Below are 15,144 nucleotides of genomic sequence, written 5' to 3'. Positions count from 1 at the left end.
AGGCTTTGCATATCACTCAGCCTTTCATGGTACACAGTTGAATCAGAGAAGAATTCAGCACAACAGCACAAACAACACTTGAGTAGTGAGCAAATGTGTTTCTCCCAGGGTGGCAACATTTCCAGATACCCTGCAGTCAGACTGGTTGTCAGCCTACCTGTGCTACAGTAAGAGCCCTGCTCTGACATTGATGAGCAAGCCACAGACCAAGAGTAACTCTGCAGGTAAATAGGCCCAAATGTATCCTGGATCTTTTCATTTTGTTGTTTTGATTTTGCTCCAAAGTCCAGGGAGATATCTCTGGGCATGGATAGGGCTCTCCATTCAAGAGCACAGGAGGTAAATAAGCCATATGTTCCCCTCAACACCACTCCTGTGTTAGGCCAGGTCAAGCTACTACCTGTGTGATACCCTGTGACATCAGCAGGGCCAATGCACAGCCTGCTCCCTGGATGTTGAGAGATCAGGGATGCAGTCTTTGAACCACACATTCTGAAGCCAGAACTCTAAGGGATCAAGGCATTTGGGCAGATTGTAGCACAGAAACTGGCAGGCATCATGCTGTTTTGAAAGCCACCCAGGCTCCTGTCAGCCTCAGAGAGGGGGTTCAGTGCCTGCTCTGCACTCCAGACTGCCCCTGCTCTTTCCTGACTCAGACCTAAGCTGGAACCCCTGTGGTCCCTCCAAGGTCAGGTGGCATAAAAAGGACCTAGAGTGTTTGGGGTGGCCCTGGGAAGGGAACCCACTGATGCAGATCCCAGAATGAGGATGGAGGACATGGCAGGGGCTCACTGATATGGGAATCCACAGCAGTATGCTGTGGGAATAGGAAGCCCAGTGTCTGTGGAGGGTGTTCACATCACTGCCTCAACAGCTGTGTCCCTGGTAAATGACTGAATCTGTCTGTGTCCCACATCTTCTATAGAACTGGGCCTCACAGCCTTTTGTCCCCCATAATTTGGTGAGGAGAAACCAAGACAATGAACAATAAGCACTTCACCAGTGCTTGCAAAAGAAGCGGCATCCATGAAGACATCTCTCCCTAGCATCGCTTGGTAGAAAACGTGTTTTCGAACCCCTGGCTCAGCTGGTCATGTCGTTTTGAACATCAGAGAAAAAGCACCTGGCTTCAGGAAGCCTCCCTCCAACATGGTGACTCAGAGCCACCCTGATCCAGTTAGACAACCTCCTCTCCAGGGACATTCCTGCCAGTCTGGTAAATATCACGCTGTATAGTCACACTACCCTGAAAGCTCTGCCCCAGGAATCTGTGGATCCATCAAGTTTGTGGCTCCCATTTGGGCCCAGCTGTCTACCCCCTGTCACCAGGACAGTGGACCTGGGCTTGTGGCCTTATCTCCCTTGTCAGTAGTGATGATGGTGGCCTCTAGGGGCTCCCCAAGCCCTGCCTCATCTTGTTCAACAGTCTGAAGATGTACACTGACTCTGGAACCAGCTCAGTGGCCGTGAATCGCCCCACCATGGCACCCATCTCCACTGTGGTGGACATGCTGTATTTGCTGTTGGCCAGGCAGTAGATGATCTGATATCCTGTGGGTGGGACAGGAGGACCATGCATCAGTCTCATCATCCCCTTGAACCCCACATTCCCACCACCCTGCCACCACCACTCTGCCGTGTTTCTGCCATGTCCTCCTCCTCTGCCAGCATCTGAGAGGAATGGCACAGCCAAATTGGTAAATGGAGCCTCTTTGTTCTGGGCCTCCGTGACTATCATTCCCCTTCATCCAACCCACCACAAAGATGTGGAAACAGTTTCATCTTTAGTGATTCAATACTTACATCAAACACAAGTACTTATCATATCAGCAATTTAAAATATCCCAAAAAACCAAGTTCCAAAAACAGATGCATTTCGTGCTAAATTCTACCATTCAGGGAAAAATTCATAGCAGTCATTTGCCCACTTCTACTTTTTTTTTTCCAATTTATTTATTTCAGAAAAACAGTATTCATTATTTTTTCACCACACCCAGTGCTCCATGCAAGTTGTGCCCTCTATAATACCCACCACCTGGTACCCCAACCTCCCACCCCACCCCCCGCCACTTCAAACCCCTCAGATTGTTTTTCAGAGTCCATAGTCTCTCATGGTTCATCTCCCCTTCCAATTTACCCAAAAGCACATACCCTCCCCAATGTCCATAACCCTACCCCCCTTCTCCCAACCCCCCTCCCCCCAGCAACCCACAGTTTGTTTCGTGAGATTAAGAGTCACTTATGGTTTGTCTCCCTCCCTATCCCATCTTGTTTCATGGATTCTTCTCCTACCCACTTAAGCCCCCATGTTGCATCACCACTCCCTCATATCAGGGAGATCATATGATAGTTGTCTTTCTCCGCTTGACTTATTTCGCTAAGCATGATACGCTCTAGTTCCATCCATGTTGTCGCAAATGTCAAGATTTCGTTTCTTTTGATGGCTGCATAGTATTCCATTGTGTATATATACCACATCTTCTTCATCCATTCAACTGTTGATGGACATCTAGGTTCTTTCCATAGTTTGGCATCACAATTCCGGACTTCAAGCTTTACTACAAAGCTGTCATCATCAAGACAGCATGGTACTGGCACAAAAACAGACACATAGACCAATGGAACAGAATAGAGAGCCCAGAAATAGACCCTCAACTCTATGGTCAACTAATCTTCGACAAAGCAGGAAAGAATGTCCAATGGAAAAAAGACAGCCCCTTCAATAAATGGTGTTGGGAAAATTGGACAGCCACGTGCAGAAAAATGAAATTGGACCATTTCCTTACACCACACACAAAAATAGATTCAAAATGGATTAAGGACCTCAATGTGAGAAAGGAATCCATCAAAATCCTTGAGGAGAACACAGGCAGCAACCTCTTTGACCTCAGCCGCAGCAACATCTTCCTAGGAACATCGCCAAAGGCAAGGGAAGCAAGGGCAAAAATGAACTTTTGGGATTTCATCAAAATCAAAAGCTTTTGCACAGCAAAGGAAACAGTTAACAAAACCAAAAGACAACTGACAGAATGGGAGAAGATATTTGCAAACAACATATCAGATAAAGGACTAGTGTCCAAAATCTATAAAGAACTTAACAAACTCAACACCCAAATAACAAATAATCCAATCAAGAAATGGGCAGAGGACATGAACAGACGTTTCTGCAAAGAAGACATCCAGATGGCCAACAGACACATGAAAAAGTGCTCCATATCACTCGGCATCAGGGAAATACAAATCAAAACCACAATGAGATATCACCTCACACCAGTCAGAATGGCTAAAATCAACAAGTCAGGAAATGACAGATGCTGGCGAGGATGCGGAGAAAGGGGAACCCTCCTACACTGTTGGTGGGAATGCAAGCTGGTGCAACCTCTCTGGAAAACAGCATGGAGGTTCCTCAAAATATTGAAAATAGAACTGCCCTATGACCCAGCAATTGCACTACTGGGAATTTACCCTAAAGATACAAACGTAGTGATCCAAAGGGGCACGTGCACCCGAATATTTATAGCAGCAATGTCCACAATAGCCAAACTATGGAAAGAACCTAGATGTCCATCAACAGATGAATGGATGAAGAAGATGTGGTATATATACACAATGGAATACTATGCAGCCATCAAAAGAAACGAAATCTTGACATTTGCGACAACATGGATGGAACTAGAGCGTATCATGCTTAGCGAAATAAGTCAAGCGGAGAAAGACAACTATCATATGATCTCCCTGATATGAGGAAGTGGTGATGCAACATGGGGGCTTAAGTGGGTAGGAGAAGAATCCATGAAACAAGATGGGATAGGGAGGGAGACAAACCATAAGTGACTCTTAATCTCACGAAACAAACTGTGGGTTGCTGGGGGGAGGGGGGTTGGGAGAAGGGGAGTAGGGTTATGGACATTGGGGAGGGTATGTGCTTTTGGGTAAATTGGAAGGGGAGATGAACCATGAGAGACTATGGACTCTGAAAAACAATCTGAGGGGTTTGAAGTGACGGGGGGGTGGGAGGTTGGGGTACCAGGTGGTGGGTATTATAGAGGGCACAGCTTGCATGGAGCACTGGGTGTGGTGAAAAAATAATGAATACTGTTTTTCTGAAAATAAATAAATTGGAAAAAGAAAAAAAAAACTAGAAGAGAAAGCTTCTAAACTCATTTTCTGAGGCCAACATAACCCTAATACAAAAATAAACGAATGTAAAAATAAACGAGGACCCCCCCAAGAAAAGAGTCTTACAGTCCAATATCCCTGATGACCATATATGCAAAAATGTTCAACAAAATACTAGCAACTCAAGTTCACCAATATGCTGAGAAAATCATATACTATGATCAAGTGGGATCTTGCAGGAATGCAATGATGCTTTACAAGGACACACTGATCAAAGTGATACAGCACATTAAGAAAATAAAGAAGAAAAATGATCTCAACTTGAGATCCAGGAAAGCATTTGACATACCTTAATATCCGTTTGCATCAAAATTCTCAACAGTGTGTAGACCAGGAACATACCACAACACAGAAAAGGGCATATATGGGGTGCTTGGGTGGCTCAGGGGGTCAAAGCCTCTCCCTTAAGCTCAGGTCATTATCCCAGGTTCCTAGGATCAAGCCCCGCATCAGGTTCTCTGCTCAGCAGGGAGCCTGCTCCTTCCTCTCTCTGCCTACTTGTGATCTCTCTCTCTCAAATAAATCAATCAAATCAAATCAAATAAATAATAAATAAATAAAATAAATAAAAATTAAATTAAATTAATAGAATAAAATAAAATAAATATTTTTTTAAAAGGCCATATATGACAACCACAATGATTACATCACATCCAATAGTGAAAAGTTTTAGCTCTTTCTATTTCCTCTAAGATCACCTCATTAGGAACATTGCCTATCTTTCCTTGCCACTTTTGTTGAACACAATATTGAAAAACCAAGGCAGAACAATTATGCAAGAAGATAATCAGAAGGCATAAAAACTGGAAAAAAAGAAGTAAAATGGTCACTACTTGCAGATGATATAGAGTATAAGGAAAACCTAAAAGAAGCCAGTGAAAAATTGTTCAAACTATGACTAAATTCAGTAACGGGGCAGGATAAAATATCACTACCGCAAAATCTGCTGTGTTTCTATATGGTAATAACAAATCATCAAAAAATTAGGAAGAGAATACCACCTGAAGTTACATGAAAAAGAATGAAACACCCAGGAATATATTTCACCAAGAGGTAAAGTCTTGTATGATGAAAAGGACAAGACGGGAAGTAAAGAAACTGAAGGCAACACACATAAACCAAGAGACACCGCATATTCATGGATGAGAAAAACTAATAATGGTAAAATGTCCATACTTCTCAAAGCCATCTACAGTTTCATTGCAATTCCTGTCAAAATTCTAAGGACATTTTTCACAGAAAGAGAAGAAAGTTTCTAAAAATTTGTATGATGCCACAAAAGTCTCTGAATACCAGAGCAATCTAGAGAAAGAAGAACCACACTAAAGGCATCGTGCTTGCTCATTTCAGACTAATGACAATGCTAGAGTAATCTAAACAATCTAGCATTGTCATAACAACAGACACACACATCACCAGGAGACAGGAGAGAGCCCAGAAGTAAACACACACATCTATGGTCCGGGACCTTATAACAAAGGAGCTAAGAATAAACAAAGGGGAGAAAGAGTCTCTTTTATCAATGGTGCTGGGAAGACTGGAGAGCCACATGCAAAAGAACAAAACAACACCATTCTCTTACAACATACACAAAAATTAACTCAAAATGGGTCAAACAATTGAATATAAGTCCTGGAACTATAAAACCTGTAGCAGAAAACACAGGGTTTGGAAGGCCCTTGATGAAAGGTCTTGGTAGTGGTGCTTTTAAGCGGATACAAAAGTAAAAATAAACGAAGAAGCAAAGTGTGGGCCTACATCTAATTATACAACATCCAAACAAGAAAGGAAACCATCAACAAAATAAAATGGTAACCTAAGGTAAAACATTTGTAAATTATATATCGAGTCAGGGGTTAATATTCAAAATATAAAGAACTCATGCAACTCAACAACAAAACAAAATAAAACACACAAAAGCACCAAAATCCCCACAAGTTATCTAGTGTATCACCCCACAAGTTATCTAGTGTATTAGGAGAAGTTCCAAATAGACATTTTCCTAAAGACATACAGTATGTTCTACTTGAACATGAAAAGATGCTCATCATTAATCATCAGGGAAATGCAAATCAAACCAGAATGAGGCCCTACCTGTCAGAAGGGCCATTATCAAAAACAGGAGAAATAGCAAGTTTTGGTAAAGATGTGGAGTAGAGGAAAACTCTAGTCCATCATTACGGGGAGTATAAATGGGTGTGGCCATTATGGAAAACAGTATGGAAGTTCCTCAAAAAAATGAGAAATAGAGCAACCAAATGAACAAGGAGTTCCCTTTCTGAGTATTTATCTGAAGGGAATGAAAACACTAATTCACAAAGGTATATTCACCCCTGTGTACACTGCAGGATTATTTACAACAGTGAAAATAAAGAAACAACCTAAATGCCATCAGTGGATGAATGAATAAAGAAATTGTGGTTGATAAACACAGTGGAATTCTACTCAGCCATAATAAAGGATGAAATCTTTTGATTTACAACATCATTGCCCTTGAAAGCATTATGCTAAATAAAATAGGCCAGACAGAAAGACAAATACTAGAAATCACTTACATGTAGAACCTTAGAACAAAACCAAAACAAAAATGTGAGCTCACAGACAGAACGGATGGGGTCTGGCAGAAGTTTGGGGTTGGAGCTGGGAGAAATGGGTGAAGTTGTCAAAAGGGAAAAAGAAAACAAACCCAAATATAGGATCTTTTTTTTTTCAATTAAGTAATCTGTACCCCCAACATGACTCAAACTCATAACCTGGAGATCAAAAGTCAAACACTCCACCGACCCTGCCAGCCAGGGTCCTGGAATTGTCGCATCTTTCGATACTCAGGGTATGGAGAAAGGGGGAACTAATTTAATTTATGGTATTTTGAGTGCTAGGTATTTTTTGGTAAATGTACAAATGAAAAACACATTCTTGAGGATCACACACTCAGGACTGTATCTAGTTCTAATATTTATCATGACACTGAGAAAGTAACTTGCCTTTTAATTTAATTATTTATTTGAGAGACAGAGAAGGGGGGACATAAGCAGGGGAAGGGACAGAGGGAGACGGAGAAGAAGACTCCCCACTGAGCAGGGAGTCTGAACTGGGGTTTGATCCCAGGAACCTGGGATTATGTCCTGAGCCAAAGGCAAGCTTCAACAACTGAACCACCCCAGTGTCCCTTCTTAACCTCTTTACTGCCTATTTCCCCACCTCTGAGGATATTATGAATATTTGATTTTAGAACAGCTTCTATTTTTAATTTAATAATAGTTTTTAGATTTGAATGAAATAGAGGTCACTTAGAATAATACGTATGAGAGTAGGCCCTCAAAAATGTTTTAAAAAATCTTATTCTGGGGGTATCTGGGTGGCACAGTCAGTTAAACAGCTGACTCTTGATTTGGGTTCAAATCAGGTTCCCAAATTCTGGGAGAGAGCCCCACACCAGGCTCCACACTCAGCGGGGACTGTGCTGGAGGATTCCCTCTCTCCCTCTGACCCTCCCCTCTCTAGCATATGCTTGTACATGCAATTCTTTCTGTCTATACAATAAATAAATACGTCTTAAAAAATCTAATCTTGAACATTTGGTGGTTGTATAATCATTTGCATTATTGGGCAGTATCTCCTAGTTTACAAAGCACATTTATACATACTTTCTTAATGGAGTCAGGATATGGTCCTGGGAGAAGAATTTATTGTGTTTATTTATATAGGAAAATAAAGAAAACCAGACTTAGAGGAGGGCTGTGCTTTGCTCATGACTGCAGAGCTAAAAGATGATCTTCTGATTTTCAGTCCAATGGAGAAAGAAAAAAAAAATCCAGACACTGTAACAAGAGCCAATGAAGGGCACTAGAAACTGAAAATGGAATTAATGCAGTAAGATGATGCAATAACTATAAATATTTACCCACTCAGCAGTGGAGCAACTAAATATGGAGAGCATATACGAACAGACCTAAGAGAAGCAATCAGCACTAATATCATAGGGAACTTTAATACCTCACTCTTCTCTCAATGATACACCATCCAGACAAAGATCACAAAGGAAACATCAGCCTCAGACAACCTGTTACTTAGATGGACTTGACAGATACACACAGAACCCTCCATCCAAAAGCAGCACATGCAATTCACTTCTCTCAAGTGCACCTAGAACATTCTCCAGCATAGGTCATATGTGAGGCCACAAGACAAGTCAATAAACTCCAGAAGCCTAGGATTTCCCCAAATGATGAGTGAAACCAAATCGACCGTCTTTTCCAAACACAGTGGTATAGAACTAGAAATCAATTACAAGAAGAAAACTGGAAATTCATAAACACAGAGACTAAACAACATGCTACTGAACAACCAATTGAATTCATGGGCAAACTGAAATAGGAATACAGGAATACTTTGATACGAATGAAAAAATAATACAATCTAACAAAAGTTATGGAATGCAGTAAAATGGGTTCTAAAATGGGGCACCCGATTAGTCAGTGTAGCACTGTGACTCTTGATCTTGTGGTTTTGGGTTTCAACCCCATGCTGGGCATAGAGATCGCTTTAATTTTTTGAAGATGTCATTTATTTATTTGACACAGAGGGAGAGAGAGAGAGACTGAGCAAAGTGGAAGGAGCAGCAGGCAGTAGAAGAGGGTGAAAGTGGCTCCCCATGCTAACCAGAGAGCTGATGCAGTGCTCAATTCCAGGACCCTAAATTCATGACCTGAGCCAAAGTCCAATGCCTAACAGAATGAGCCCCACAGGTAACCCTTAGAGCTAACTTAAAAAAAAAGTGGTTCTAAGAAGGAAGTTTATAGTGATACAGGCCTAACTCAAGAAACAAGAAACATCTCAAATAAACAACCTAACTTGATATACCTCGAGGAAACAGAAAAAGAACAAATGAAGTCCAACGTTAGTAGAACAAAGGAAGGAACACGTCGGAACTGAAATAAGTGAAATAAAGACTGAAAAAAAAAACAGAAAGATTTAAAGAATAAATAAATAAAACAACAAGAATAGCAGATCAACAAAGAGCTGGGTCTTTGAAAAGAACAAAGCTGATAGAGTCTCAACCAGACTCAAGCTAACAAAAAAGAAAGAGGACTCATCATCAGAAATTAAAGAGATGTTCCCTGATACCATAGATATGCAAAGGCTCATAAGAAAGTCCTATGAACAATCACACCCCAACAAGATGGATAATCCCAAAGAAAGGATACATTCCCAGAAACATGCAACCTGCCAAGACTGAATCCTGAAGAAACAGAAATTCTGAACAGACCAATGCCCATTAGGGAGATTAAATAAGAAACCAAAAACTTCCAACAAGCAAAAGTCCAGAACCCCATGGTTTCACTGGTGAATTCTATGAATCATCCACAGGGAAAAAAATGAATACCAAACCTTCTCCAACTCTGCCAGAAAAACAAGAGGAAGGAATGCTCCCCACCTCATTTTATGAGGTTAGCATGGCCCTTATCGAAACCTCCCAATGTGCCCCAAGAAAATGTCAGACTAGTATGTGTCATGAATATAAACATAAAAATTGTCCCACAAATCAAACTAATGTGCCGCATTCACAAAACGAAGGATCAACATCATAGAACCACTTCAACATATGCAGAAAAAGCATTTGATAGCGCTGCTATCAAATCACTGCCCCCCATCTGAGCTTCTGCTGCCTGGCTGGTCCCCACACACCATACCACGGCCACCCCACTGTGCCATCCCCCTACTGCCACCCTGCTGCACCCCACACACCCGCCTCTGTCCCTTCCACCCCCCACTGCTGACAGGACGCTGCCACCAGTGCTGCCACCCTCCACCGTGCTACTCCACAGCAGTGCCCCTTTGTCCCACAACAGCTAACCCTTGCCATAGCTGCCCTGCTGCCCTGTGTGTTGCAACAGATGCCCTGCTCTGTCACCCCAAGTGGCCCTACCACTCCCTTGTGCACTCCCAGGACTCTGCCACCCTGCTGCGCCGCACTCCAGTGCTTCTACTGGCCTGTGCCTGTGTTTCCAACAACACCACCACTGCTTCCGTGGTCACCCTGCTGCTCCTGCCCGTCTCCACCGCCCCACCCTGCCCCCAAGCCATGCCATGCCACTGTCAGGCAGCTGCTGCCCCGCTGGTCCCTCCCAACCACATCCGGGCAAATCCCTCCCCGCTTCGCCTCCAGGTCTGCTGCCATCCAACTGCACTTCCTTAAGTCACTGCCTTTCTCAAGTCACTGCTGCCTCAGCCCCTCATTGCCATTTCTTCACTGCATACTGTCCCCTTGCTGCCGCAGCTGTGCAGGGCACCTGCCCTGCCCACACAGATATTAACCTGATGCTCTTGCCCTGCTGGTCCCAACAAACACCACCTAAATGCTACCGCCTGTTGTGCCCCCATCCCTGCTCCAGTGCCTCCAGATTCCCTCCCCGTTGACCTGCTGCTGCCGCCCCACTCGTGCCAGCTTTCTCCCAATGCTGCTCCATCCTGGGTGCCCCTGCCTCGTGACCCGGTCTGCAGCACACCCCTCATTGTGTCCACATTACCACCACTGCTGTTGCTAAGCTTCTACCCTGTGCCCCAGGCCACTGCTGACCTTCACTGTCCAGTCCCCACTGACATGCATTAAGGCCCTACCCCACCCTTCATGCCCTTCCTGTGCAGTTTCTGTGCCACTGCCTCCCAGCTGGTTCTGTCCCCCCCTTCACCCCATGCCACCATCCACCTGCCACCCCACATGCACCCGTGCAGTCCTGCTTTCCCACCCTGCCCACCACCATGCTCATTACTGTCCTGCTGCCCCACCACATTGCTGCCACCATCCCTCTATGCTCTCCCCGCACCTCTACCCTGCTGGGTGCCCCACACCCCCACTACCAATCCCCTGCCCTCACTGTCATTTCCCCCTTACCACCACCCTGCTTCAGATCTGCTGCCGCCCTGTGTCTCAGTCTTGCCCTATGTCCTGCTGCCGCCCTGTCTTCCGTTGCTGCTGGTCTTCATAGTTCAGCCCTATGCAGCCCTGCCCTGTTGACTTGCATGGCTGCCCCACCTGCCATGCTGCCCCCATGCTGTTCCAGCCACCCCTCCCCGCAGTTACCATTTAGTGCTACCCCTGTACCCCACTCCGGAGCCTTCCCGATTCCCTACCCCTGTTGCCACGCTGCTGCCACCCCACGAGTCCTACTCCACCTTCCCCGCACTGGTACCAACAAGCTGCCCCCACAACATGAGCCGCTCCCATCGCGCTGCACCGCCGTTCACAGTGCCCCCACTTACAACCACCATTGCCTCTCCGCTGCTATCCTGGGTCCCCGGTGCTTCTGCTATCAGTGGTGCTGCCATGTAGACATGCACCAAGCCCAGCAAATCCAGGCCCTTGCTTCGCTGCCTGACCCACCACACCACTGCCCCACATTGTTGGCAGGCACTATTAGCAGGCCCAGTAAGCCAGCCAGGCTGTCACTGTGCGGCTGTCTCAGGCTGGTCCCACACTCCCTACCCTGCCCTGCCGCCTATATTCCATCCCAACAGGTGCCACACAGCTGCCCCACTCGGGTGTCACGCAGCTTCCCCTTACCTCAAGAAGCTTCCCCTCCCTGTACCAGTGCTGCCTGGTGACACCCCCAGTCCCTCCCCCGCTGGCCCCGCCAGTTTGAACAGACTGTTGTAACCTCTCTGCCACCTCCTCACCCCCATGGAGCTTAGAAGCCTTCCTGCCACACCATGACACTGACGCCCCGCTGATGCCAGGCTGGTCCCTCCCCTCCACCCACCATGACTGAGTACCTATTTTCCCCTCCACTGCTCCACTGCCTCACCGCGGACAAGCGCATTACTGCTTCGCACGCACGCCCCCCTGCCCCCCTCACGCTGCCACCATCTTTCTGCCCCCCTCATGTACCCTTGCCACCCTGCTGTGCCCCCCCCACATACCCCTTTACCACTGCTGCCGCCACTCCACTGTCGCCCTGTGTCCCAGCCTCTACTGTGCTTAGGTGCCCCACCACCTTGACTTAAACAAAGGGCCCGCCCCCCACGCCTGCCCCACTGATGCTGCCCCGCCCACTTTACATGTACTATGGGCCCACCGCCCATGCCTGCCCCACTGATGCTTCCCCACCCTCTTTACGTGCACTATGGGCCCACCCCCCATGCCTGCCCCACTGATGCTGCCCGTCCCCTTGATATGTATGATGGACCCGCATACCCCGCCCTCCTAACTACTGTTACCCCGAACCCATTGACGTGCACGCTGGGCCCGCCAACCACGCCCTCCTCACTGTTGCTGCCCCACCTCCTTGACCTGCACGATGGCCCCGCCCACCACACCCACCCCGCCGCTGCTGCCCCACCACCTAGCCGTGCACAATGCGCCCGCCCACCACGCCATCCTAACTGCTGCTGCACTGCTGCCTGGGGCTGCTCCCACCCTCTCACCGCCTCTGCGGCCGCCTAGATTCCACCCATGCTCCACAGGTGCCACACAGCTCCCACTGCTCCCAGGGCCACTACTGTCTGCCCCCATCCCTGCTTCTGGTGACCCCTGCTCCCTCCCCTGTGATCCCGTCCCCCTTCCTCAGTGTTGTCTGCTGCCTGCCAACTCCTCAGGCCCATGAAGCCCTGCCAACCGTGCCATGACCTTGACGTCCCGCTGACGCCCGGCTGGTCCGCCTCCCCCCCACAAGCCACGACTGCCTAACGGCTTCCCCCTCCCCCTGCTCCATTGCCTCCCTGCTGCCAGGTGCATTACCACACTACTTCCACCCTGAATATCTGCCCCCCTACCCACGCAGCTCACATTGCTACTGCCACATGCACCCCTGCCACCCTGCTGTGTCCCTCACACTGCCCGCCTTACCTCAGCTTCAGGGGCTCTGTGGCTACCCTGTGCCCCTGGTCTCTGCCAAACTTCGGCGCCCCACCCCCTTCACGTGCAGGATGATCCCACCCACCACGCCCTCCTAACTGCTCCTGCCTCGCACCCTTGATCTGCACAATGGGCCCACCACCCCGCCCTCCTACCTGTTGCTGCCCTGCCCCCATGACATGCACAATGGCCCCGCCCACCACGCTCACCTGTTGCTGCCCCTCCCCTATGACGTGCACAATGGGCCCGCCCTCCACGCTCACATAACTGTTGCTACCCCGCCCCCATGACGTGCACAATGGGCCCGCCCTGCACGCTCACATAACTGTTGCTGCCCCGCCCCCATGACATGCATAATCGGCCCGCCCACCACGCTCACCTAACTGTTGCTGCCCCTCCCCCATGATGTGCACAGGGGCCCGCCCACCATGCTCTAATTACCGTTGCAGCCCAGCCCCTTTGATGTGTGCTGTGGGCCCGCCCACTATGCCCGCCTAAGTGCTGCTGCCCCGCCCCCATGACTTACACAATGGGCCCGCCCACCACGCCCTCCTAACTGCTGCTGCCCCACCCCCATGACGTGCACTCTGGGCCCGCCCACCACACCAGCCCCGCTGCTACTGCTGCTGAGTCTCTACCTCAGGGCTGGCCCCACCCCCACTCCCAGTTGCTGCTGCCTAGATTCCACCCACCCCAACAGTCACTGCAGGTTTGCCCCACTTGGCTTTCACACAACTGCCTCACCATGGGACAGCCATGGCTCCCTGTGCCACGACCGCCTGGCTATCCCATCACCTGCCTCTGGTGACCCCTGCTCTCTCCCCCATGGGTCCGCCTCCCCTACCATAGGGTCATCACCTGGCTGCCACCTCCTCCCACTTGGGCAGCCCCAAGACCCCACCTACTACCCCATGCCCTGATGGCCCCATTGCCCCACTGAGTTGTCCTTTATTCCTGCTGCCACACCCTGCCCCCCACAGCTACCATACCTCAGGGTTTTGCTGTGCCACTGCACATCCCTCGATCGCCACTGCAGTCCTCCCCAACTACTCTCCACGTCGCCCCTTCTTGCCACCCTGACTCCGCACCCCTCCCCGCCACACCGCCCGCTGGCCTGGTGCTGCTGCCAGTATTTACAAGGCAACTGCCCCTTCCTTGGTTGCCCTGATGCTGCTGCCTTGCCCCACTACCATGAGACCTCCGCCCTGCTGGTCCTGCCCGCCCCCCACAATTAACCCCCTTTCCAGCTGTTAGGGTCCGTGATCAAAGGAACGAGACTGATACAAAGCGAAGGTCAAGCAAAACTTTATTTCGCGCCAAGCATCAGGAATCAAACTACCGGTCAGAGCTACCTTTTACGAAAAGGCGGTGACGATGAACCCAACAAGGTCACTTCCAAGAAGGCCACTCTGGACGAGGCCGCTCTAGATGACATTGCTGCTCCACAGATGAGGCCGCTCCATGATTGGAGCCGTTCCCAAGAAGAGGCCACTCCCAAGACAAGGCCACTGCTCAATGAAGTTTCTCCCCGGACAAGGCCGCTCCCAAGAAGAGGCTGTTCTGGACAAGACCATTTCCTGGATGAGGCCACTCCCAATGACGAAGAAGCAACAATGACAAGGAGGACAACCCAGATGACACAGACTCTGCTCCCCACGATGCTACTCTGACCAGGCTTCCACCCGGAGGAAGCCACCACTGCGGACAAGGCCACTTGTGGTTCGGGGTGGCGAGGCATTTTGCAGGAAGGCTGCTGGTGTCTAGGGGCCGTTGGCTAGGTGCCCCACCACCTTGACTTAAACAAAGGGCCCGCCCCCCACGCCTGCCCCACTGATGCTGCCCCGCCCACTTTACATGTACTATGGGCCCACCGCCCATGCCTGCCCCACTGATGCTTCCCCACCCTCTTTACGTGTACTATGGGCCCACCCCCCATATGCCTCCAGACTGCTGGCATCTAGGGGCTGCAGGTGTCAGGACCGACTGCTGGCCTCTAGGGTCTGTAGGCATCAGGACCGCAGGCATCGAGGGACCGCTGACAACTGGACCCCAGATGTCTCAGGACCGCAGGCGTCGAGGGACCGCTGACAACCGGACCGCAGATGTGTCAG

Source organism: Neovison vison, chromosome 2 (assembly GCF_020171115.1).
Source record: "Neovison vison isolate M4711 chromosome 2, ASM_NN_V1, whole genome shotgun sequence".
Taxonomy (NCBI): domain Eukaryota; kingdom Metazoa; phylum Chordata; class Mammalia; order Carnivora; family Mustelidae; genus Neogale; species Neogale vison.
This window is presented reverse-complemented; position numbering follows the sequence as displayed.